Raw genomic sequence first — 26,097 nt, forward strand, 5'->3', positions numbered from 1 at the left:
AAAAAACCGGCCAAGTGCGAGTCGGGCTCGCACACCGAGGGTTCCGCCGTACAAACGTAGCGGTTTACAATTTATGACGTATTAAATCAAATTACTTACTTGATTCCGTTGCGAGTAGTGGCGAATTTCAAAATATGCGGTATGATTATTTTTTATTTATTTATTTTTCCTATATTTGCATTATAGGTAGGTACCTACCTCAGCGTTTTGAATTTTTGCGTTGATTTAGAATTTCTCACAGTTTAGAGGCAATTAGATTTAAGAAGTGTTTGATATGAATTTCAACTTTAATATCTCTACGCGTTCATGTGAAAAAGGGTAGGTAGTAAGTTTATAATTATTAAAAAAATATTTTATGTCATGTAAGCAAAAATAATATTTTAAATTTTATATAACTTCAAATTTATCATTTTCGCAATTTTTCCTTTATCTGTACTATATAACGTTGCTTCGTGCCGAATTTCAAGATTCTGAGTTCACAGGAAGTACCTTGTAGGTTTTGATTCCCTAGCGTGTGACGGAAATTCGTCTAAGGTGTCGGTATAAACTGCTGTATCTTTTGATCGCGTTAACTTAGAAGTTTGATTTTTTTATTTATTAAAGGGACAATAGATCTAGGTATTTGGTATACATTTCAATTTGATACCTTTATTCGTTCGTGAGAAATAAGGTAGTAAGTTTCATTTTATTAAAATATTTTTATTATATTATATAACTAAAAAAATGAAATTTTCGCAATTTTTCCTATATTTGCATTATATGACAATGCTTTATGCCAAATTTCAAGATTCTGAGTTTACGGGAAGTATCCTGTAGGTTTTGATTCCTTTGCGAGTGTCGAAAATTTGTTGAAAATATCGACATAATCGGCTGTATCTTTTGATTGGCTTGGCTTAGAAGTTTGATATTTTCACAGCTTAAAGGGACAATAGACCTGAGTATTTCATGTGAATTTCAGCTTGATACGTTCACGCGTTCTTGAGATAAAGGGTCTTGACAGACGGACGGACGGACAACAAAGTGATCCTATAAGGGTTCCGTTTTTTCCTTATGAGGTACGGAACCCTAAAAATGTGGAAAAAATCGTCCATGACGGCTTGGACAATCTCAATCAGTCGCGCGGTGGCGCTTACGGAGGACGGACGCGTGTCAGTTTTTTGGCCGTGACAGTTCGCGATTTGTCAATATTTTTGACAATGATGACTTTGATGAGTCTCAGTATAATAATATCAGTGTTACTGGAGAAAGCTTAAATTTTTGATAATTAAGAATTATCAATTTTGTCTACCTATTGAAATTTAAATCGTTCGCATCCTTTTAAACGAAGACTCTACTCATGATACATAGTACATTCCTCAAATATGAGACAAAACCAATTAGTTAAAATTTCATTTTAATAGTACCTACATACAATCGTCTTACACTCTTTAGAAGAGCACACTGACACAAATAAATAATAAAAAATACTGTCTAAGGTCTGTAGCTAAAGGTCTAAGCTGTAAGATAGAAGAATCTTCTAGCCAAAAAGATGGCAGATGCAGCAGATGAAACTGGAGTTCATATGACTCCTTGTAGACTTAAGTCTCTAGAGCGTCCCTTCCTCCACCATGCGTAAGAATGTTTCAAAAATACTGTCTAAGGTCTGTAGCTAAAGGTCTAAGCTGCAAGATAGAAGAATCTTCTAGCCAAAAAGATGGCAGATGCAGCAGATGTCAGCGGATTTAAAACTGGAGTTCATGTGACTCCTTGTAGACTTGACACAAACTTGAGAACCGGAACACGAACAAATTTTGCTATTCGTGGACAAATTACTACGCAACAAGAGCTATCTATCCATGTATTTGGTTCCGGGTTAGAACGACTTTCAAAAAAAAAATTTGCCAGGGTAATGTTTGAAACGTTACCCCAGCAAAATCTGTTTTTTCCTAATAACTTTAAAACTATAATTTGAACGAATTTTGCTATTAGTGGACAAATTTCTGCTCACGATGGACTAATTATATGCTATACTCTCGACTCTCTAAAGCACAACATTTATAAAAATTTTGCTGCGGTAATGCACTCCAGGTAACCGTGTGTGATGCTCATTGCTCATAGTGATTTTCGATACAGAGCCCCGTACATACGTTATACATAAATTATGGAAAGAAAACACCCAGACCAATACAAACAAATATGTATGCAATTTTAGTATGATATTTTAATTTATTAATAAACAAAAAGACTGAACAAAATTGATGCGTGTACTGATTAATGTAATTAACCTCATGCAAAGTTTCGTGAATTGCAACAACTATAATTTATTATCCAAGCTCTAAATAATCGCTACTACGAGTAACTGATCATAAAATGTTTTTCCAATCGCTCAAGCTCCCGAGGATCTACCGATAGGTCGGGTGACGTAATCTTGAAATTCTTTTAGCCGGCGCGGAACTTCCGGAAGGTCGGGTGACGCCACGCCTCTTTGAACCGTGTTTACTTTGGCAGTTATATTCTAAATTTATTCGATTCTAAAATATATTCCCAAAATTTTTGAAAGTTGTTTTAATTTGTATCACTTGGATATGATTTGTATTAGAAAGTGCTGTGAGTGTGACGCTTGAACGGAAGGAAGTCAACCTAACCTAACCAACTGCATATTTCTAAACTGCGTATTTCTATACTGTGTAGCCGCGAGAGCTCTTTGGCGCGCTGTCTTCGGCGAAGTATTGCGCGCGCAGATTTTGACAGCGCGAAATACCTACTTTAGCAGAAATACCAAGCCTTAAGTAAGTTATGTTGTTTCAATAACAAAATTACGTAATGTTAAGAATGCATACTCATTTTTTTCAACGGTCTTACTCTTATATTTGTGAATTGCAGCCAAAAAAGTTAATATGTATAACGAAATTAATTCAACAATGACATGAAAAAATGAAGAAAACATTAGCAACAGCTTTCTTTCAAAAAAAAATTTTTTTTTAGAAAAAAATAGATATTAGCAATTTGTATTGCACAAATTACTAATAGTCCCGTTAGCCCCTCGTGGTAAGCTAAATAAGCTTGTGTTACGAGTGGGCTCACCACAATAGTCGAGCGGCGGTGGGATTCGAACCCGCGTTCCTCGGATCTCGAGTCGGCCACTCCGACCCCTTCACCGTTCGGCTATCGTGGCTATTATAAATATATTATATTGAGTAAACAATTGGCTATTACAAGTGATAATAAAACAAGAGATTGCCAAATTGGATGCTGTGAGCGCGTTTGGGCATTGACATGTTTATGCATTCGGTCTGAATAGCCGTCGTGCTATCGCAGCCTGCGTCCGTTCCGCCAGTGAAGAGGGCACAGCACCTTGGTATCGAGTGAAAATATATTCAAAATATCACGTAGTATTTTGGTAACTTTTGAACATAGCGGCCTACTATTCAAACGTAGGGATTAGAATTGTACTTAACTTATAAAATTATGGCTTATTAAAACGAGTACACATCCTATACCTACTTCTTAACCGACTTCAAAAAAGGAGGAGGTTATATGTTCGACTGTATGTATTTTTTTCTTATTCTTAGTAGTGTAGGTAATTGAACGCTCGGCCTTTGAAAATAATAAATTATTCGTTATTTGGCGTTACAACACGTTGAAATTAAAGCTTAGGTGAACTTAATATAGCCAATTTTTTCCACGTAACACGGAACGCAGGAAGTGTTTAAAAGAAACGTCTACAGTCCTGTAAGCGTGCTTTCGTTGTCTGTATTTCTCGCTCATTTTGTCGTAAAATCTCACATACGAGGAGTAGGTCGGCACAGTATGATGATAAAATACAGAAGTTTGGCAATGAAATGCATGGCGTCCGTAGACTTCTTTCTGAAGAGTGCTTGACGTAATGTCTGTTCTGGAGTTGTAGGTAGGTACTAGTTTTCTATTTATAACAGAAGTCACAAGTTTATTGTTCTGTTCCATATCGTGGCCATCACTATTTAGGGGCTAAACGACAAATACGAGACAAATAAGCAATTGTAGCGAGTTCGCAATAAACATCCATCTTATGTAGCTTCAATTACGCTCCCTCTGCAATAAGATTAGTCGGACTCTGACATCCAGGATCAAAGTAGTAAGTGACCATATAGATAGGTACATTTATAATGTTATACAGCTGTGATTGTTATTTGATTTCATGCTTAGAACAACAACATTTTATGTAATTTTGTCGACGACTGTCAAGCACACTTCACATAGATTTAAATATACCACAGACACTATTAAATGCAAGAATCTTAGTTGCAAATTATCTTTCGAAAACACCCATGAATAAAGAATAAGAACTTTTTGTTTTTCGTTTCATAAAAATCTGAATATGAAAATACAAGGAATATGGTCCTTGCTAAAAGTTTTGTTAAGTGCGCAAAATGTTTGACTAATATTAAAAGTTTTAAGCGTTTACATAACTTGGAATCAGCTAAAGCAAACAACCTTAAATCGGTGTTTTTTTTTATTATAAAGCCTATTCGGAGTACAAATAATAAAGAGAGATTTCCTTGTAATATCGTTGGGAGGTAATCAGCCGTGTAGATTGCTTATATTGAGTAGGTATATAGGCGCTATGTTCAGTTTATTACACAGCCCGAAAATATAGGGCGGCTCATCTGGTAAAGTGTCTCTCGACAACATTTGTCAAGTCTACAATTCATCATGTTCTGTTTGGCGTTTCGCAAAAAAAGTATTACTGCACGATGATAAATGGGAATATGACCAAATTAATATAGTTACCACGTTCTAATTTTTTTTGTTCCAATTCTAATTGATTACTAAAAAAAATTTAGTAAACTTTATATCAATCTGAATTTCATCTCGAGAGTTCAGTGGTAAATCTTTTTGTAATCACAAAGTCTTTGAGTTTCGTATATAAGTAGGTACCTACCTACTTATTCTCATTAAAAAGTTTTCTGGACCCCGATTTTGATGTACATCAGCAATAGAATGACAAAGGTTAAATTACGATTCCTGAAATACAGCAACTGATAGACGGATAATGGCGTCTAGGTGATCCCCTTTGTTTAAAATATCTATAAAAAGTCGAACTATTGCATTGGGTGAATATTAAAAGTTACTTACCTGTAGTTACTGTTCTACACGTGCTAGGTATGCCCTCGGAGGGAGCAAAATGTCCTATTGATAGAAGAATCGGGAGGGTAATGCACGATGTAAGCGTTACTTTCGCAGGGATAAAAGAATTTGATCTCGCCCAGTGTTTGTTAGGTGTCCCACTTTTGTTGCCATGTTTCCCGATACGACCGAATCTGTTTTATCCACCAAAATAAGAGTACAAAACTTTGACAAGACAAAGCACAGACTTTACAAGCACTTCGGGATATTCTTTTCGTTGTTTGGGAATAACAGTAAAATTTTCCTCGCTTTTTCTAATTACTTAGTTACTATAAACACGATTGAATATTTGAAAGTTTCGTTTTATGATAGAGCACATAATAAGTGCGTAACTTAATCATATCAGTAGGGCTAATCTCGAACGTGATTTTCGCATTTTCGGGTCTATTTATCCCTGTCACTCATACCGACATCTCACTTTGAGTGAGAGGAATGGATAGTTTGGCAAATAAGGAAAAGGCGTTAGCAAGTCCCAAGCACCCGCAACACGATGTAGTGCAGCTTTATTTAAGTTTTTAGAAAAACTATCAGTTAAAACATTTAGTCTTTTACTTGTGAAAATCTACTGACTTGACTGGGACATTTCTATTTATTTTATTATTAAAATCAAAACATATTACACTTGATTGAATAAACAAGTTAAAGGGAATCAGGGCCATTAGAAGACGCTCTACATTTCTGCGACGCGAGAGCTTATAACATTTTAACTTAAAAAATCAGTAAGTAAATATTATCTACCTATTAAATGGGATTTTTTCAGCAAATATCACGCATGTCTCAATAGTCACCTCGCAATCCATTAAATCAAAACAAATTAGATACGGTTGATTTCCTACAACCAAGGATAACGCGAATTAGAGCCATTAGAGGAGGCTGTATAGCGGAAAGACGACGCGAGTGCGTCCGGTGTCGCGGCTGCGGAAATCGGCACGTTTCCGGCGCGCTCCTTCCCGCCCGCTTTGTTTAGCGCCCACTGTTGGGGCAATACAAACTTTGCCCAGATAAGTTACATAATGTACTCCACTGTTTCCGACGAGGAACGGCGACTACTTTCAACGCTAAAAACTAAATGAAAATATTATTCGCAATTTTTTACCAGTTCTCATACGAAGGGTAAGGGTAACCGATGCTAAAGAGAGATTAACGTTAACTTTTGTGAATCCTAACATGTTTTTTAATAATCCCATGGTAACTGCTAAAGTTAATTTTTAGATAGATACGTCTCACAATGGATTGTCAACGATGCCTCTTGTTAACTTTCTTAACTTAGTTGTTTCTTTTTTTTATTTGAAAAAATCCTTCTTTTGTCGCAAATTGTTTCCTTTTACCCAAATTATGACTTATTTAAAAAAAGTACTTAAGGGTTGTGCTTTTTTGAAATTATACCCACACAATAACCAGCAAAATCTACAGTAGCCAATTTCTACTCGCAACTTATACCTCAATAGCCTTTTGATTAGGCCCCAAGACAATAGCTGAGACCCTAATTTGATTGAGTTTAAATGTCCCAATGCTTAACTACTTAGCAAATTAAACAAAAGTTTGTCATTGTTTCTTAAGCACTTCATTGCTTAACAATAAATCTGGGGTATTCGTTATCTGTAGATTTTTATCGCAACAAAGCGGAATAAAAAAAATGTACTTTTATAAAAAGGAAACTTTTAAACACATCATCAGACGACTTAAAATAAAACTACTTATTAAATGCTTCAACCACACCAACGCGTGCAGATCGCCATCGCCGGCGCGATCATAGGGAAATGACAGGTCGCGTGAACTGTCATGGGTCGCGCGACCTGTCATTGGCCTTTGATCGCGCCGGCGATGGCGATCTGCACGCGTTTGTGTCGTTGAAGCTTTACTTACAATATGGCAAAGAATCTTATATTTGTTTAATTAAAACAATGGGTACACTCTGAATATTTTATTCACCTCGAAGTGCTTCCAATCAATTTAAAATGTTCATTTATAATATTGCGGCCAAATTTTCGAATAACTTTGGTATATTGACGAACATTTTGCCAACAAAAAGCCAATTCAGCCGTCACGTCGGTAAAACTTTGATTTATTAATTTCTTTTATAAGAACACCAATGAAGTAAAATGGAAAATGACAAAGTTTGGAAACAATACTGTTAGGTTTCATTCGTCAACATTGGAACAAAGCGGAGTTTTCAAGTCTGTAACATGGTTAGAGGTTGTGGCCAACAGACTTTTGAAGTGTCCCTGTGGTCTGGGTGAGTAGTAGCACTTTGAAATTGTTGTGGGTCTGTGGGAGGACTTTGGCAGAGTAAGCTAGTACTTCTTATTTCTTATTCGGAACCTAGGTAGCTACATAAAGATATACAGACACCCAGGGAATCTTTAAATCTCAATTACAATGACTTCATGAAAGAGAGAATTCAAGAGACGGCTAGGGTTACTAGATAAATTACGAACACAGTCTTCCCCAACTCGTCTGGAGTGAAGGCCAAATCCTTCATTTGCCTTTGGCAAATTAGAAAGGATCGTGCTGATAATGATGATTAATGTAAAGACTAATCTGTATTGAAGCAGGCTTGCACGATCAAATACATAACTAAGGGAGATTAAACTCTACTCAAGAAAGGAAAGTAGGTACCATAATAACCGCACCACAATTTGCGGTGGTCAACCGCCAATCGTTTAAAAAGTTGACGTCATGGCTATCAATATAATTGTCGCAAACAATTTCGGAAGTGAACAAAATTCTACCGAGCCAGCCCCTGTCGAGTACATTAGGATAATCGATCGCTTACGATATTCGAGTCCTATCGATTGTGCTACAGAATTGGAGACGGCAGAAAGTTTGCTCATATAGGTGGGCATTTGATAACGATTACGTGAAACGACTCTAATATCACCGTTTGCGAAGTCACTGCTGTATTGATCGATAGTAAGAAGTTGTTGGTGTGTGTAGTGTACATAACTACTTGAAAAGTGATGCGTACTTATTCTTCTGCAGACTAATTCGGAATTTCGGAGGGCATCGATGACTCTATAAGTAAAAAAAAATCTTTCTTCATTAAACCGATCACCATTATGAATTGGAACTACTGTCCCCATCTACGTTGGGCCTATACTACATCTCCGGAGATATAACGATTACGAGAGATTAGTGCCATTTGGACAAACGAAAGTCTGTAAGCGTTTTTCGGATCCGTTTCGAAGCTTTGTACAGAATCACAAATCCTGCAAAAGTAAAGATATCGTGTCCTTTAATCTAAAGTGAAACAAGCTCACTAGGCCGCACTGTTTACCTGATCAATTACGAACCTTATGTATTTATAGACTGTGGTAGGAGTAAACCGAACTTGAAACTACCTCTATTTACATTTGACTGAGCTTTACAAGTTTGAGTTTTGATGTTAGACTAACTGACCGTAACGGAGACCATATTGTAATCGTCAGTGTTTTGTGAAATACAAGCAAAGGCATCTCGGAGTCTATTAATTATGCAAAGTAGTCAGTGTGCGCCCTTTATGCTTGTGAACATATACGTACGCGTTTACGTTTCTCGTAACATGAGTAAGTAAAGTTCAAGTTCCAAGGAAGGTCGCATGATAAACGTGAGTTGTGTCGACTTGTTTATTATTTGCAATAGATACTATCGCACGTCTTAGACATATTGACCTTAATTCATAGGAACTGCTTCGATTAACGAATTAGGTTAAGGAAAAGTTTTTGCATCAAGACAGCAATTATTATTCTTCTCAACGTAGAGGGAAGACAAAGAAAGCTATAATTAACCGAAAGCTGAATAAGCGACTTGGAATAGCATGAATATTTATGAAAATGGATTCGGTTGGAGTCATTAAAATTTCCGCGATCGCAATTAAGTCTCCAACGTTACAATTTACATTTTTTGAAAATTTATTATTAAGATATGGGATGTAAAAGCCTGAAATAAAGACTATTTATTATTATTATTATTTATTATTATTATTATTAAGTAGTAAATACCTACTATAATTATTATTTTATAAAATCATCTCTGCATGAAAGTGACTTAGCACTAGGTGGTTTTTGACTTCATGAATAATCCATTGTTAAGATTACCAACTTTTATTCCTTTACTCCAAGAAGAAGTGTATTAAAACTTGCAATTTGTTTCTTTAAATTGCTAAGGAGCAAACCTTAGTATTTTGAATGTTGAAAGTTTCGATTCTGTTTTAATTGATAGGCAATTAAAACGCCGCCCATACCTACCATCAAAAGCCATCGCGGTCGAATAACGTTAGCCTACAAATCCACAAATAAGCTAAGGAATCGCGCCAATTCCTATTGCGGTGTCTTATGCCGACGGGGGCACGCTCCGACCGCTGGAGTAGAACGCTGATTGCAACGCGGCGCCCCCGCCACTCGACCGCAGACTGAAACCTGAGCCCCGACCAGACCTACCTACGGGCCATATTGTGTAACTAACTCTACATCTGTCACATTCACCGTCCATTAAAATACGTTTAAAAGCTATATCCAATAGCGAATATTATGCACGCTGCTTTAACTTTTGGTTCAAACTTTGAATCTATTAGGGTTAAGATTTTGGTGGATTAAGGACAGGCCTCCTACAAGGGCTACCGTTCATTGTGGAAATCCGTGGGGGCCTCCAGCAGTGGACGTCATTTGGCTGAAATGAACGAACGAAGAATTTGGTGAATGAGCCTCACGCCCATTACTTTACACAAACATTACTATGAGGTTACAGAATATAACAGTTCTAGCTAGATAGAAAAGCACGTTAAATTTACATATTAAACTTAAGAGGTTTTCACTCTAGGGCGTCGAAAGTAAATGTCTCAAACGCTGTTACTTAAATATCAATTTGTGTGTCTGAAGAATCAAGTGAATGATTGAGCTGGGTAACAAGAAGTAAAATATCAAGAAATGTAGGGACTTGAGAGGATATATTATTAGTGACAGTTATCATATTTCGTTCAATATGATTTGCGACTGATGTCTAAATTGGACGAGAGGGTGTCGCTTGCCTTGCACGTCTGTATATCATACAAGTATTTTTAAACTTGTGGTTATTGACCTCCTATTTTTCTTTTACCATGTTGACGGAAACATACCTTATTAGGTTACAATATCAGGTACAATATCCTTTTTTGATGGTCTGAAATGGTTACAATATCAGGTTTATTCAAACTTTCTCCGAACTTGGCACATATTTTATCTTGAGTCACTTCATATCTTGTAGCATAAAACTTCCTAAACATTTTCTTAGAAAATAATTTAGATAATAACATTTTTGCTTAAATGCTTAAGACGCCTAACTTTGCCTTGATATCAAACGGCAAAATCTGAAGCTGGAATTTATGCAGATATTCCGCCGAAATTTTACAATACTGTGCATTATTCTAGTCAAAACGGAAAGGGTTGTTGGTAATAATTTACAACGATAACAACGTCGCTGCGTGTGTTTTGTGAGCAGTATAACGTTATAGAGGTAATGAAATGGCAGGAGATTAACCTAAAGTTGTTTAATTACGTATTCACGAGCGCTTCGTCTTGTCGCGCCGTCGCGTGGCCTGTCTCGCCCAAATTACCTAAATTACCCCGACGACGTTGTTCCAAATTTTGATAAAATTAGGTAATGTTATTACTTTTTACTGTAGGTAATAGATAAAATCAGAAATTGATTTATTACACTTATGGAACAACCTGGATTTACTCAAAGTTGTACCAAGGCACATACATAGGTACACATACTAGTAGGTAGATTTGAAAAAAAAAAAAACAAATTTCATTTTATCATTTCGCGTGAAAATCCTCCTCCGTTAATTTATTAATTAATACTAAACGGACGCGCGGATCCCGTTTTACCCCCTTAGGAGTGGAGTTTCGTAAAATCCGTTCTTAGTGAGCACCTACGTTCTAAAAGGAATCCCCATGCAAATGCAATACTGAGATTTCGTGAGTCAGTCAGTGACCTTTCGCTTTTATAAATAAAGGTAGATTAATTGTTGACAGCCTTACATTATAAGTTGAGACGGTGTTCTTATTAAAATTTCAAGTTTACCTTTCGTTCCACAAGAAAAAGGCATAATATCATAAACAACGCTGCCTAGTCTTGTACGCGAAGTTTAATTAACTTAAAAAAAGAAAACTAGACCGTGTTAAAATGGCGCTGCTCTAATTTGCATAAATCCTGGATTGTCAAGTGATATTTTTGTATTTTAGCCGTTTACGTCTATAATTCCTGTTAATTTGTTACGTATTTCTTTTACAGAATGGACTGTACTTATATGACGATATCGGAGCTCATGGAAAACAGGAGAATTGAATATTGAAGGTAACAAGTTTGTTTAGTCTCTTTCTATGGCTTTGTCTTTTTACTTTCTTAGTTTTAAGTCTTTTAACTAGAGTTGTATGTACCTAGTTGGTCGTAAACAAAATCTAAAGGAGGCCGGCTTGCAAATGGTTTCAGATGCATAAAGCTCCGACCAATAAATTCGCTCTGAAATAATTTCTAAATACCTAAGCTTAATAATATTAAACCTTCACAATACAAATGTTATCGGCTGAAACCAGGAATTCGTGTAGTGTATCTTGTGTGGGACTAATTCGGCCTAATAATTAATTTAAATGGCGCCCCACGGATGAGAGAATCGAGCAGGAACGTGCTTACAAGATTAAGATAAAAGCAAATGTTTGGGAATCCTGCTAATTGGTTCGCAGGAACGCAAACAAAATTATTTGCCAACACACCTTTATACCACGAACGTTTAATTGTAACAGCAAATTTGAACTCTATAAAAAAATCTTTCGTACTCTAATTTAATTTTAGGACAATTAGCATTTCTGTTCTTCAGGGGAGAACTTTATTACTTACTAGATGCCGAAGTTAATTTTAAAGATAGACAATACTAAAAGAAAAGAAAATAACTTCCTAATCGAACCTCTTAATTATGAACATGTGATTGCACAACTGCCTGTCTTTCGTTTTCATTTATTAATTTATTGGATCTTGCGTTAAGTAGGTAATATATTTTTGCTTCAAATACTGATTTGAAACGTACTGACGTTTTATCAATAAAATTGCTTTTTACTAAGTACCTCGTACAAGTTCCTAAGGTCTACTACTAGGTCTACTTTAAATGCTGTTAGATTATATCAAACAGCCCCACGGCCTCTGACTAGGCTTAACGACTAAATAATACCAAATGATATTAGCACGGCTTAAAGTGCCTTACGCTGTGCTTGCGATTAATATCACTAAAATATTAGCATGGTCACCCATCCACACACGACGACACGACCATAGCGTAGGTGTCCTAACTTTAATGATCGCTACGAAAGCGCTATTGCTACTGAAGCTGCTACAGATACCTATTTGTAGTAGAAAGACGCATTATGCCATCTATCAAACCCAGCACATTCTATGACATTATTCCCTGTTAATCCGACCAAAAGTTTCCTGGAGTTGCTATCTCTACCGACATTATTTTACTTCCGACTCAATTGGAGGCACCGTGTATGGCGTAGTGACAGAAATGGGCATATTAAAGTTTGCATAACGTCCCAGATTATCTCTATTTTATGCGAGCTTTGAGTTGCGAGCGTGGCATTATATTATCTTTGGTTGCAAGCGACCTATTTGGCTTCGGCATAGTTGGAAAATACTATAGATCTGACTTCAGTATATACCGTAAGGAACAAAAGATAACTTACGATAGAAGACGAAAAAATGTAGGTACGTTTCTAATTATTCAACGATTAATATTGGTTTAAAAGTATTAGCATAGGGTTTAAAGAAAATTGCATAAAAAATAGGTAAGTATACTTTAAATATTACTGCAACACTTTTAAGACTGTTAATTTTTCATTAAATCAAAAGTTTCTCCCCAATCAAAAGTGCGAAAGTTGTTTTTGTAACTAACCGTATTCATCCCAACAAATCTGTTCAGCGTGGCGAGTGTACAGTGTACACGTAGCACAAATCCTCCGTTTGCCTCTGGTAAATTGGAGAGACGTGCTCAACTTGGGAATTGTGTTCCTGCAGTGAAAACTAAATGTCATGACGATGGCGAAGTAAGAGACAAAAAGCATGCTCTTCCTAGTGTGGAAACTTCTACATCTCTTTCTCTTTTCCCTTTTGCTAATGTAACGCATTGTCTAGTTAATCCTTAATCCATGGATAACACATAATTCACAAACTCGGGCGTGTTAAACAGGTTATCCTCAAATACCGCGTCAAACGATTGACGAATTGATAGCTCGTAGAGTGCTTTTGAGCTATGTTACCAAATCCATTAGCTGCTCAATTTAAACGAAAATCGACAATTTGTACACGCAGTATAACCAAATTCGTGTTGATTAAGCATTTTGTAGCATGATTAATGAAATGAGAGATAAATTAACCATTTTAAGCAAAATAAGTTTTGGAAGTTGATAGTTCTAAAAAATCTTTTTCCGTGAAGATTTCGAGACAACATCTAAATAAAAGATTCTCTCATTTTAATTGACCACATAAATTGTGCCCTTATTCTATAAGTATGTGTCTGTTTTGAGTGATGTACAATAAAATATTATTCTATTATCTCTCGTGTCTATTTTGTGAGAATGATCGCGTGTAATGCAAACGTGCGACACGTCTACCAATTTGTCCCCCAAACCTTTCTTTACATTTTATAGCCACTCAGCATAAAACAGTGGGGGTGGGCAAATTAACTGCGAATGGCTGGGTGTCTCGTAGCTGTTAATAAGGAAGACAAATTGTTTCTGTGTGTGACTCGGCGCGGCTATTTTTCCATTTCACGCTGTTGTCATTACCTTTTTCGTCGTCAGCCTTAAGCAGGAGTCTGTTAATGCGCTTAATTTTTAATTCCCGACTTTGCAAGTTTAATTGTAAAAGATCGTGTCTGTTATAAATAACGTAAGAAATATTTTCATTATTAAAAAGAACAAAAAGTTACGAACCATTTCGTTAGTGTTGAGTTAGACAAAAAACATACAACAAATCTTTTCATGCTTTTGAAAGTTACAAATGTATGCAGCATGTAATGGTGGGCAATGAACAGTCAACCACACATCAGACTATGTTTGTTATATGTATATTTTTTGCAAAATAGCCCCTATTGCAACTACATTATATGCCACAGTGTTCACCTTAATGTGCCGTGGCCCGTACAACCGCAGTCCGCGCTAACCGTAATGACAATTAAGTTTGCATTATTGAATACTACAGCACTCTCGTGGCCAACGTGGTGTTTAATTGTAATTATTCATCAACAATTAAAATAGTTAATTTATTATTTTGATTGTCAGTAAATGACAAATTTTTAATTAAAATTATATCAGAAGCAGTCATATTAAAATTCGCTAAATTACACTCTGACCAGCTAAAATTTCATTGATTTAAAAATCGGGCACATCTTGTAGAACCAAATGGCTTTTGCGTTGTCATTATTGGTAATGGCTACATTAAACTTTTCTTATCTTGTAAAACATATTAAAACTTGCAGTAGGCTCTTTCATCATTGCCCACAAGGGACAACTCCGAATCACGTCGCATCTGGAGATCTCGGGAATCTAATCTAAAGATATCCTGTAAACCTTTTGTTAGAGTACGCTTGATTCCTGCGACAGCAGGACGTAGGGCTGCGATAACGTATCTACTTGACAAATGTGCGGATTTGGAGTTTCTTTACAGAACAATTTACTGGTTACAAAAAAAATATTATTTAACTTATGCTACGATGCTACGAGTAAGTACCTATAATGGTTTTTTTTTATTGAAATCTAGGTATTTACGTTGCGAAAATATAAAGGCTCGACAACATATTCTATTTAGGTGTCTACTCACTCAACTAATTATTGCATAATAGGAACTGATATTTACCGATACATTCGTAAATGGGTATGAAGTGAAAGCCCTAGAAAATGACGTCTCTACTGAAAATACACATTTCTACTGAAAATACACATTTCTTCTGTATTCTCTCCTTGGCTTAACAATCTATCTGCCGCTTTACCTTGTTAGTTTTATTAATCAATATCTACCTACTGAATTTCAGCTTGCAACTTTAGTGAAGTCGAAAATGTTTAATCGGTTGGAAGAACAAAGCGATTAGGTAATGCGATTTGGCATCCAAAATCAAACTACATTTGAATAACAAAGGACCATAAAATATGACTGAGCTGAACGATTTCATACTTCATAATTCACGCTCTGAAACAAAATCTGCTTCGATATTAATGGAAAATTTCATGATACATAAGAGCGAAGTGATATATTTGACTAAGCGCATGAAAATAATTGCATATTGTTTAGTTTGAGTGTCATTATCTCTGGCTTCAATAATGAATAATGAGGGGAAAGTGTATTGATCGCAATGACTTTAGACCTTTTACACACTGTGATTAGTCACGACTAATTTGAAGTTTCAGTAGCAATTCAGTCGACATGCAGCGGCACACAGTAATTAATTGAGCAACGTTATTATTGCAATTAACTGTTTAGTGATTCAAAGTATGTAACTAAAAAGAATATTTACTTATTAGGGTCGTTAAAATTTATTGTGTTTAGAAATGTTGTGTCTTGCAAATATTTTATGGTGTTCCATTGCTAATGTTACGATTGTGGTAACGATGTAGCTTACGCCCGTATTTACAAACATTACTATGAGGTCTCACAGTGCGCGTGGACGCACAGGGTGACACACAAAACAATCACAGAGCTCTATTCAGCGCTGTGCGTTCAATTTGCTGCTTCACTTAAGCAAGCATCGTTTGTGAATACGGGCGTTACTCTGTGTGTGAATAACGACCTAAGCATTATTAATTTCCGTATTACGAGTCGCAGTGGATGAGCGCCGAAATTCTTGTACTTATTCCCTGATTAGTATTCCGTTGTCGGCGCCGCCGTGCATCCGAAAGTCGCTCCTTTTCACTCGAACCAATGAAGCGATAGAATGCCTTGATAAGATCCCGCCAGGATTCGGCAATATCGGAATATAGAACCAGTTGGCACGTTTCACACAAAGTTTTCATCCTTTTATGGAAAAGGAGCTTGTCTCTTCATCCATTTCTCTAGCTTTAGTGATTGGCGTGAACGCCTTTTAATTAAAAAATAATGAGCTGAATTCGCATTTTTTTTTTCATAAATACGTTTATCCAAATACATAAATCCGAGCGGTCCGCTTTACCTAAATAATATCGTGAATTTTGAAGATACCTCATTAATCAAATGAAATCCTTAGTAGGTATTGATATAATCTACAGATACCTAATTAATGTGTCTAACCCTCGACTACTCCAGCGTATACTAATTAATATCCATATTTTCATTAAGCTACCAAACTACATCACCTGACGACCTTAACGCCTAGATTGAGAGCTAGGTAATTCGAATGGTCTTAACCAAGATGAATACGCGCAGGACCATCGCTTCAGATTTTACGAAACAATTTTAATCGAATTTTCGATTGTATTTTCGAGGCTGGAACTGGTCTTTTTTTTCTATAATAGTTAGTTGAAAGATCACATTATACAGCGGGCGTAGCTAAACATGTATCTACTGGACGGTCGTTTAGTCTACTTGTCACATGAAACTATTCCAGTTTGATAGGCTATAATGACTCAAATTGATTGATGAAATTTCATCGATCAATTAATTACAAGCCAACTAATTAGTTAGCTTGTAAAGAGTGGTCTAGAGCGACAGTCTTTCACGAGGTGAAGGTGGAGTCGTGAAAAGCCTCAGTTCTATTTTCTAAGTATAAAATCGCCCTGTCGCTATAAATGTACTCGTAGTTCCGTGATTGGCCCGATGGTTTATGACCTTATGAAAAATAATGGTAATGTACTTTGTAGTAACTAACACATTATGTAGGTAATGAGTTAGCGCGGGAAGTGAATAAAGCTCTAACAAGATATATTTTTCAAATGCAATAGGTAGAGATTAGATTGCGTACAAATCTATATCTGCAGCCATGCGATTACGATTCGGGTAGCGTTAAAATGTCATCATATTAAAAAGATCACAGGAAAATATTTAGGTGAGGTGCAGCGCGATTTTTCATAGGTATTGTCAAAGCCGCCCCTTTCTTGTGATGGAGTGGGAGACAGACACAGTCTGAAATAAAATTGAAGGATGAATCACGTGGATCGGGCTTTGTGGAAATAAAAAAGTAAGTTCATTTTAAAGTGAATGAAAAGACAATATACCAATAGCTAGTGGGTGCTAATAACCGACTTTTTTTTTCTAAGCTATTCATAGTGATAAGATAAGTTAATTTCCTTATCGTATTCGATCATATGTATAATTGAACTCGGAAATATCATCACGGTTGACCAGCACTAGCTGTCAAATATACATTAGAAATCCATAAATGAATGGATGTTTAATCGTTTGTTCAATTATGTATTGGTCATTGGAAATTAATCTCGTTATTTGTGTCCAATAGGAACAAATATTAGTGCTTAATGCGAACGTAGCAGACTGGAACGAGTCGGCATCGAAATTCTAGCCATAAATCAAGTCCAAGTTGAATTAATCCAATAATGCTGGCAACAGGGACCGGCGGTAATAAAGATAATACTGTACTCCGGTTAGGTAACACTTTTTTGTATGTTGTTTGCCGTTATTAGCTGAGAAACAAATCAGCGCGATTATTTTTGAAAGGTGTGGTAGGTTCCCTAAAAAAATTTAGAATACGAGATACAAAGATATGCCTTAATTCAGAACCTTCGTGTAACCAAAATAACAATAAATGAATCTAACTTCGTAGTTAGCAATTGGCTGTATTGAAGTACTTACCTAGTAATTGTACCGTAACGTGAGCTGCCAAGAAGTATCAGCTTACAGGTTTCCAACAAATAAGACTACAATCAGAAACGAACTTTATAAATAAATGGACACCTCACAGAAATTTCCTTTTGCAAAAAGAAAATTATTATAGGTAGGAACTAAAAGTTAAATTGCAGTCCATAGCCAAATAATATCACATTTGATATCCAAATACGCGCGGAAATATTGAGTTACCAATATTTTTCTTTGATGTCACATTCACTCTTTAATCTTGTTTTCACAACACGAACGCTTTCCGTCGACGCGGAAACCTTACCGCTCACACAGAATACATTACGCAAAAATGTATTGCACAGGTATTCTACGTCATTCATAACACATAATGATGCATGAGAAGGGTTTAGCGTATTCCGGCGAGCTTCCACGTCCACAAAGAGTTGTGGATTCAGAATTTCTTCGAGGGGAAATTGCCTGTTTTCCATGGCCCGCCCACCACTTTCTGGCCGAATGACCCTGTATAAACAAAGGCTTCTGAATGATATAATTAAAGCAATTAAATCTACGGATGATTTACCTATCCGTGCCATGGCGGCGGCGCTATTTATTGTTTCAATTAGGTTAAAATATTATAAGTACCTACGTCTTATGTAAGTAAGTAGCTTAATTCGGTTGAAATTATCAAGTTGGATTACTAGAAAATCAATTGAAAATGTTCAATGTGAAAGTTTGTATGGATGTTAATTACTTTTTCACGCAAAAACCTATTGTAGGAATTTTGATGAAACATTACAGGATTAACATTATAGGTTACAATTTATAACAATCTGTGACAAACTGAATTTCACGCGGGCAAAAAAATTTTTTTTTCCACTACGAGGAATCTGTTGGCCTGCATCTCACCTGATGGTAATTAGTTGAAACATAAAGTTACGACAATGTCTTTTCCTCAGATCTTATAATAGTTTATTTTCAATCGTGTCTTTGTGAAATCACGCTAAATACAAACGATAAGATTAACCGTTACCTTAGTACTTATAGACCAGTTAATAGCGAACCAAAGAGCAGCGGTGTGGGACCTAAACTAAATTTGCACTAAATTTGAATCGGTCAAGCGGTTTCGTGGTTTAGTAGCAGGTCAACCGGCTTAAGGACAACATCGAACGCTACGGATTGCGGATGACGGCTGCCTTCGACTCATATTGAATTGGAAATCTATTAAGATATATGGATTGTGAGTTTCTCAAGTTCTTTTTAGGCGGGGAGATTTAGACATCGCTTGAATAAAAGATTGATTCGGTCTGCAAAGCCTTAATTGGGTTTTAAAACTTGTTGGCACTATACAGGGTGTTAGGTAAATGAGTATATGATCCGACACTAGCCCATGTTAACATGGTCATATAAATGGTATGGTGAAGTCAGAAAATTGATATCTTCATTTTAATTATTTTAATTTTCATACAAATCAGATTTTATAAAATTTATTTTGTATGAAAATAAAAATAAAAAAAACGATGTTATCAAATTTCTGACTTGACTATACCATTTATATGACCATGTTAACATGGGCTAGTGTCGGCTCATATACCCATTTACCTAACACCCTGTATATCTACGTTTAACGTTGAGATGTTTGCTCGAGGTTTTTTTACCAGATTGCTCTATAATAAGTATATCGTTTAGTAAGTTAATAGTCATGGTAGCTAAGATGATAATTAGCTCTACATATTTAGGCTGAGTTGCACCATCTTACTTTGACAAACGTCAAAAATCTGTCAAACTTCATACAAAATACACCGGTTATCGCTATAGTTACGGTCAAAGTTAGGTGGTGCAACTCAGCCTAAGTATTATTATGCATTGATCTGTAAATGTAATTGTTTCAACAATATGTAAAGTAGGTAGTGAAAACGGCTTTCTTATTAGGTACTTAGCATTATAACCGCCAATACCCCTAACCGTAATACATGTGCGATGTGCGTAATTCGATCAGCAACTAAATTATTATAATGGATGCTTCAGAAAACAGATAATTGGATCCTCTCATCAAGATGATTGGGAATAATCAGATTATCGATAGGTGTCGTTAATACCGCGCCCACATCAAAAGGGAACTAACGCGAGTTCACGGCCACTGAAAATGGCTGAAACGGCTATTTTTATTGCACTTTGAATAAAATATGGCTACTGTAAGTTGTTTCGATTAAACGTGTCGAAATTTTTGGTAATGGAAGTTAATTGAAAGTAATCATGTAATAATAGGGGAATTTAAAATGCTTTCGGAGTTCCGGGCCTCAATATGCTTTTACTAAAACTTTAACGTAAACTATAAGTCGGAAATAAACCATTATTCTTATTAAAAAAAACACTTTTGTCATCTTAATATAAGCAATTAGGTAAGTAAATAAGAGTTTTGTTTATTCTTTAGATATTATTTAGATTATAGATAAGTAAGTATATCGGACATTCTAAGTCAGAATTTAAGATTCCGGGTTTCAAAAATTTTCACCGAAATAAAGCAATTAGATAAACAATAACATAGTATTCTTAAAGTATGAACATAGATTTAATGGCGAACATATTTTTTTTTCCACAAAGAAGGACTATGCCAATTACAAACCACTTATTTTCATCAATAAAACACCGTTTATTTGTGAAACAAACACTGCCAAATTGCCTCTATGTGTCGCATGACCCTAGTTTAATTGCTCAATGAAAAGTTTCATTAACAATAAAACAACAAAACCGTTCGCAAACATAAAATAAATCGTTATTCCATCTCCAATCAAACCTATTAATTTGCTCGAATTGATGTCACTGTCAATCGGTTATTGGAGTTTCAGCGGAATCAGATGTTTCTACTTTAGCAATTGCAAAATACCAGTGAATAGCGAATATAACGTGATTGGAAACGTTTATCGGTGATACGAGCCGAGGCGAGAACAATCCGCGAGGTGCAAAATAGTTCTATGTTTTCAAATGTAACGCTTAGGTATTGACAGTCGTCATGAAAAATAGCGTAACTTTTGTCAACGTGAATAACTTTTACGGCTTTGTATGGCGTGTTGCGAATTGATGCGAAATGTAAATTATTGTGTAGAAACAAAACTTAGGTACCTACGTAGCTTATATAATAATAATATTATTGTATAATGTAGGTAATACTGTCTGAATAAAGGCTATTATTATTACGTAACTTCTACTACTAAATAAGAACATGCGACCTTGTCCCAGACACTGTATTCGATATACTGTAACTATCTATGTAATTAGTGGAGGCAAAGGTAGCGCCTTATGTTAAAACATTAGTGATTTCTTTTTATACACCGTGAAAGTGCTAGTTTTCCCTCAGTAAAATGATTAGGTATATCTTAGTAGTACAATAGATTATGGAAGTTATATTGTAATTCAAATAAAAATAGCCTGTACGGAGCGTGTGCGATTCAGTTTATGCTGTAGGTATTATGCCTTATGGTATTACTTAGTGCGGGAGCTTCTTTCACTTTAAATATTGATTTTGTGAGGCAGGCAGTACCCAAATACATTTTGTAAAAAAGACTATAGTTTCTTACGCTTTCGAGTTGATGATTATTTTTTTGATTAGTTGAGAACATTTTTTTTTTCAAAAATGACTCGCAATGTTCGATCGTACTATTAAAGGTAAATCGTTGCCGCGGGAAAACAACCACTAATATTTCACGGTGCATGTACTTATGTATTTTTTATTACTTATTGCAGGCCAATATGTGACGCATAATATATAAAATAAAATATGAATATCCACGGAAACTACTGTCGGCTGTTCAAAATGTAACAGATAAGATAATGTTATGGGAATATTATCAGAATAAATAAATACCTTTAACGAAGCACTAAACTAAACACATGCAAATGATAACGATGAAAGTTAAAGAGCCGCAGCAATGTTATTTGCAGCTGGTATGATGTCACGAGCACGACACAGAGTATACAGAGAGTCGTAGAGAAAATGTGCGCACGCGGTTTTAACCTATTTAATTCAAAATTTAAAAAATATAGACTAACTAGCAGCCGCCCGCGACTTCGTACGCGTGGATCCCGTTTTACCCCCTTTGGTTGAATTTTGTAAAATCACATCTTAGTGAGCACCTAGGTACGTTCCAAAAGGTACCCCCATACAAAATTTGAGATCCCTATAGCACTAGTAGTTTCTGAGATTTTGTGATGAGTCAGTTGGTCAGTAAGTCAAACCTTTCGCTTTTATAAAGTATAGATAATAGATTGATTTGTCAAACGCTCTTAAGAAGCCTTTACATGTCTAATTAAACGTTTGCCCTACCAGCGCTTCGAGATAAACATTTGGCAAGTGCTGAGAAGCGCCGCAACAAAGTCAGTCACCACTGTTAAATAGATATTCATTGGTTTACTAAAACTTGCAAGTTGAACTTGGATAAATAATGAATGAGTTCATTTGATTATTAGTTCTTGTTAATCTTTTTTATTTTATTTTTTACTTGTCTTTTTTCCGCTACGCCAAACCTGCCAAAGTGCAGTGCTCAGTGCTTAGTTGTGCATTCAAATTATTATGAAATGTTAGCTAGTAAATCTTTCCGAATTAACTGGTTTTCTACTTAAAGCCTAGCTAAGCATAAACCTAATCTTGACCCAATGATACAGTTTATTTCCCAAACTACCCCATACTGAAAAATAAATTACCTACAATCAAAATAAACTTGAATTGCAATTGAAAAATATTTATTTAGTCGAAAAAGCAACAAAAGGACAATGTAAAGACATTAATATTTATCTCTACATTTTCATACTGACAAAAGATGTATTTTCGTTACCATCATAATAGAATATTATGGGGCGTTTGATTTAATACAAATCTTTATAAAATTATGAATACAAAAAATTTTCTTCAGGAAGCCTACAAAATTATAACACAATAAAGACAAAATAAAATATTTACACTTCCTGATTCGAATATTGAGGAAAACTCTTGATCATCAGAATCAGCAGCAAACAAGCTACTGATTTGGGCAAATTATATTTTGTTCTCATTTACAAATGATTGTTTTTTAAAGGAAGCTATATAAAACCGTTATCTAGCAACGATGTGGCTTAATGGCTATGAATTTAAAGTTATAACGTAATTAAGTAAATATCCAATAAAGTAGGTATGCATCAATAAATGATTGAAATCTTGCAAAGTATTAAAATATCAAAATAAACAATACATGTAAACAATAATAACTCTTTTTTCTTCCTAGTTGCAAAAACAACAAAAGAAAATTGCATTTGGGTAAAATATTTTCCAAACAATTTTCTCCCGAACCGCTAGAAACTACGGAGTTTTCGCAAAACTTTTGCAACAATTCCAAGAATTTCGTCCCGTGTTTTGTTTTTCTTTCACGCACACTGTGCAATAAATAATGAATACATTTTTGTAGACACTAGAGTAAAATTGCAAAAACATATTTGTTTATATTTATGTTTTATTTGTATTCTAACTTATTAGAAGAGAATTTGTTTAATTTCTCACTGTGCTTATTGATTAAATATTGAAACCATATTAATTCTTAGAAAGTAAACCAAACATTGAAAAGCTTTCGAAGTTTAAGATTCATGGAAATTCGATTATTCCCAGTATCGTAAAATCCTTTTCATTACACGCTACACGTGCAAAGCTACTCAGAAATTTATATTTCTGCCAATTAAATACAAATAAACAGTTATTAGGTACTTAAAAGCAGAAGTAATAGCTGATTATGTGTTCAGTTGGTCTTCTAATTTAAGTATTGGCACTTTTTAAAAAGTCATGGTTTTCTAAACAAATCAAAGTGAAATCGTTCGTAAAAAGCACTAGCTACTTAAAAATACATAATGTGGTGTGCGTACCTAAGTTACGATGACTCCGTGCATCGCCCAGTGGGCAAGTCTGGCGGCACTACTACAGTACTACAATCCGTGGGTGGCAGACGGGCCGTTTACCCCGCCGGCGATTATCGTCGTGTCACTGTCAAACGTAAACTACAGTCACAGAAAGCCCGCGTCACGTCAGCGGCGTCAGTACGGGTGATGTTTCACTGAGCCCGAGTCAGGAATGTTCGTCGCCGGCGCGTAGTGATTTGTTTACTGGCGCGGTCCAGGGCGGGCGCGGTCGTGGCGCCTCCACTGGCGCTCGGCGCGCAACAGATAGTACCTACAGTGAGACGAGCGGCCGGGCCCGGCGCGCGCCGCCGCCCGCCCCGCGCGGCGATGACGTCACGCGAAACCTCCGAACCTCCGAAATCCTCAGCGAACCCTGCTGCAGCTCCTGGCTCCGGGCACAATTTTGACACTCAATAATGTGCAAACTTCCAGATATCCCCGCTCCATTATTCACGAACCAGATCCTCCCGGATTCAAATAAATCAAAGGATATTATTCTTTTCGTCGTTCCAGTTTTTACCTTGGATTTTTAATAAATGTATTGTTTTAGCGAGCGCAGGTGGAGAGTCTCTAAACTTTCATGTAATTAACTAAGTTTCGTGGTGCTAAGGAAAATTCAACGTCATATTTTTTATTCTATAATGATTTATTGCTATTCTTTCACTTTTTCTTCGCAGACAGATATCTTATTACGCATTCAGGGACAGACAGGTATCAAAACATTCAATCAAAGTCATATCATTTATGAGATTTATTTATTAATGTTTCTTGGATATCTAACTTCTGTCTGTCTCTGTCATGTCTGCCTGTTTTTGTAATCGTAAGCTCTATATGTAGACCCCAATTTGAATAAAAACAAATCATTTGTCCAAAATCAACTGTTCATTTGGGTCCGTGGCCGAGTCCCCCAGTGTTCGACGCAACCGTGGTGGACGCCCCCGATTTAAATAAATTTAGTATCATATTTTTTTCGGCTTTTGCACTAAGTACAGTCAACGAAAAAAGTTTCACAAGCTAATTATTATACTAAACTATGCATGTTTGACGCTATTTATGCAATCTGGGAGCAAAATTTTAACCCAAAACCAGCAGTAGTAAGAAACAAAAAACTTTTGTAGGAATTATTTTCATTTCATTATATTCATTTTTGGGTTTAATTCTACTGGCCTAATAAATATTTATTCGTTTATAAACATTTTTATGCCTGACTGTACATTTGATTAAAAATTGCTTCAAATCGAATTTAACTGACCGGGGGCGTCGACCACGGGTGCGTCGAACACTGGGGGACTCGGCCACGGACCCGTTCATTTTCTGTCCTTCATTTTTATCTTTAGAAATACTTATGAAGTTCAAGAAAATAAACCTCGCAGTTTACAAAGTAATTTGTTCGCCATTGACTTCTGAAATTCATACTTCATAGAACTGCGTAGGCACACTCTGTAGGCATTATCCAACAACAACGGAATCAGACCCTCTGGGACATAATAATGTTAATGGTTTGAAATACTTAATATCAGAGTATACTTAAGAAAAATTCCAGGTAAAGAAATATTTAGGTCAGCGAAATACTACCAAAGTATTCAAACGGCCAAGTAAAAGGACACGGGCCGTTTTAATGTGTATTTCTGAGTAAAAATGTTAAACCTCGAGTAAATCCGTTTGAGTCCACGGTGATCGGGGTCTAAAAATACACGTATAGCAAGTGACTGAGACAAACAATGACAAGTAAGTATTAACAAAGAGCGTGTGCTTGTGACGGGCGCAGCTACCGGGCCGAGCAATAAGCCCCTTTGTCAGACGTTTAATCCACTTAAGAGTCAGCTACCTACTGTTCAAAGATGTTGACCGCCCGTGCCTATTGTTGCCGAAAAATATTGCTTCCGAGTAGTGATGTGCCTTCTACGGTTTCGGCGAATTCGGACAAAGACTTTTTTAACCCCGATTACTAAAGTAATAACCACAGAATTAGTAATAGCACCTACCTACTGCACGTATAACGACATTGTGGCAGACTTGACCTAATTCAAAATATAGTTAAGAAATAAATATCGTCCAAAAAGTTTAGGTTTTGCTCACAGTGACTGAATGATGCACGATAAGCTTTATTCTGTCCATTCGGGCGAAACCACGGACAGAAAAGTTTACAGTTGTAAATTAATTTTTTGATTGAAAACCCTTCAAATCGGCTTAAATTCATAAATATATTTATACAAATCGTATCAAAATAATTTCCAGCCAAATGGCTGTATTTTTATTCAAGCCGCG

General features: G+C 35.9%; 1 protein-coding gene and 1 long non-coding RNA gene across 2 annotated transcripts in view; one reads left to right on the plus strand and one right to left on the minus strand.

The window, feature by feature from the left end:
• Positions 1-24,079, minus strand: part of LOC135071779 (5-hydroxytryptamine receptor) — a 55,152-nt gene extending 31,073 nt beyond the window's left edge. Inside the window, exon 1 of the mRNA XM_063965601.1 lies at positions 23,797-24,079. The gene's annotated coding sequence lies outside the window, so the exon portion shown is untranslated. The remainder of the gene's footprint in view (positions 1-23,796) is intronic.
• LOC135071794 (uncharacterized) overlaps positions 1-26,097 on the plus strand; it is a 110,434-nt gene that overhangs the window by 57,500 nt on the left and 26,837 nt on the right. The window contains exon 3 of the long non-coding RNA XR_010257324.1: positions 11,398-11,460. This is a non-coding gene — a long non-coding RNA (uncharacterized LOC135071794). The remainder of the gene's footprint in view (positions 1-11,397; positions 11,461-26,097) is intronic.

This window comes from Ostrinia nubilalis, chromosome 5, assembly GCF_963855985.1.
Source record: "Ostrinia nubilalis chromosome 5, ilOstNubi1.1, whole genome shotgun sequence".
Lineage (NCBI taxonomy): Eukaryota > Metazoa > Arthropoda > Insecta > Lepidoptera > Crambidae > Ostrinia > Ostrinia nubilalis.